Source organism: Cebus imitator, unplaced genomic scaffold, assembly GCF_001604975.1.
Source record: "Cebus imitator isolate Cc_AM_T3 unplaced genomic scaffold, Cebus_imitator-1.0 Scaffold425, whole genome shotgun sequence".
Taxonomy (NCBI): domain Eukaryota; kingdom Metazoa; phylum Chordata; class Mammalia; order Primates; family Cebidae; genus Cebus; species Cebus imitator.
This window is the reverse complement of record NW_016107740.1, coordinates 572788-574847: the sequence shown is the minus strand read 5'-3', so window position 1 is coordinate 574847 and position 2060 is coordinate 572788. Positions and strand designations below refer to the sequence as shown.

Genomic DNA, 2060 nt, shown 5'->3' with positions numbered 1-2060 from the left:
AAAAAAAAAAAAAAAAGAAAGAAAGAAAGAAAACAAGAAAAAGAAAAATCAACAGATCCATCCAATGATTTTGTTTCTCTACATACATACATACCCAGTGGAATCTAAAATGCTTCTGATTATAAACGAGGAAACTGGGACACAAAGGTCCCAGTGGAGATTGTGCCATTGCACTCCAGCCTCAGTGACAGAGCAAGACTCCATCTCAAAAAAAAAAAAAAAATTACTCATTGAGGAAAATCATAGAATACTAAAGCAAAAAAGGATCTTGGAGTATATATCCACCCAAAAAATGCTGGACTCTAGGCAAGAATAGAGGTGTCTGTAGCATTCTTCTATGTTCTTTTTTTGCCCTCAACTCTACCCCAGCTTGATCAGCACAGTAATTTTAAGTTCATTCTCTCTCTCTCTCTTTCTCTCTTTCTTTGACAGAGTCTTGCTCTGTTGCCCAGGCTGGAGTACAGTGGCAGGATCTCAGCTCACCGCAGCCTCTGCTTCTCAGGTTTAAGCAATTCTCCTGCCTTGGCCTCCCAAATAGCTGGGATTACAGGCACCCGCCACCATGCTTGTTTAATTTTTATATTTTGAGTAGAGATGGGATATCATCATGTTGGCCAGGCTGGTCTCGAACTCCTGACCTCAGGTGATCCGCCCACCTTAGACTCCCAAAGTGCTGGGACTATAGTCGTGAGCCACTGCTACCAGCATGCTGTCGTATATAAACTAATATTTTCCTCTGATTTCTATCTGTTTGTCCTGTATTCTTAAGCAATCATATAGATTTCAAGTTTCCTGCCTTTCTCCCTCCAGCAGCAGTTCTTTCTACCACATCATTAACAGATATTCATCAAGTCTTTGAAAAGTTCCAGGCAGGATGTGGCAGACACTGGTAACTGCCTGTCAAGCAGCTACCCTACTTCTTGGTGGCAAAGCCCACCTTACTCCTTGGAGTCTAAAAATGCTACATATTTACTTTCTCAGCCTCTCTTTCGACTAGTGTATGAACATGTGTTTAAATTCAGGCCAATGGTACCTAAAAGGAATTCTTCAGGAGGGTGGTGCTTCTGCAAAAACTTCAGACTTGAGAAAGAGTAAGCATGCAAGAATATCATTTTCCTTCTTGCCTTTGGACCTTGTGTGAGGATTTGATTCTCGGAACTACTGTAGGCACCTTACAACCATTATGGATGACACTTTCAACAAGAACATAAAGACAGTGGACTGGGAAGATGGAAAAACACTAAATTCTTTATAAGATCATTGAGCCATGTGTGAGATTTGTCAGAATCAAAATGGAGTCACTTGTATAAAAACAAAAAAACTTAGCCAGGTGTGGTAGTGCACACCTGCAGTCCCAGCTACTCAGGGCGCTGACACAGGAGGATAGCTTGAGCCCAGAGTTCAAGGCTGTCATACACTATGATCCTGCCACTGCACTCTAACCTAGGCAGCACAGCAAGACTCTGTCTCAAAACAAAAACAACGGGTGCTATGGCTCATGTCTGTAGTCCTAGCACTTTGGGAGGCTGAGGTGGGTGGATCACCTGAGGTCAGGAGTTTGAGACCAGCCTGATCAACATGGTGAAACCCTGTCTCTCCTAAAAATACAAAATCAGCTGGGCATGGTGGCACGTGCCTGTAATTCCAGCTACTTGGGAGGCTGAGGCAGGATAATCACTTGAACCTGGGAGGCGGAGGTTGCAGTGAGCCAAGATTGCACCATTGCACTCAAGCCTGGGCAACACAAACAAAACCCTGTTTCGGAAAAACAAAAACAAAAAACAAGAAACATCATCCCGGAGATGCAAGGCTGGTTCAACATATGCAAGTCTATAAATGTATTCACCACATAAACAGAACCAAAGACAAAAACCACATGATTATCTCAATTGATGCAGAGAAGGCCTTTGACAAAATTCAATAGCCCTTCATGCTAAAAACCCTCAATAAGCTAGGTATTGACGGAACGTATCTCAAAATAATAAAAGCTATTTATGACAAACCAACAGCCAATATCATACTGAATGGGCAAAAACTGGAAGCATTCCCCTTGAAATCTG

General features: G+C 42.4%; 1 long non-coding RNA gene across 1 annotated transcript in view; it reads right to left on the bottom strand.

Annotated features, from left to right (window-relative positions):
• Nucleotides 1-2060, bottom strand: part of LOC108290145 — a 48261-nt gene that overhangs the window by 38729 nt on the left and 7472 nt on the right. The window lies entirely within an intron of this gene.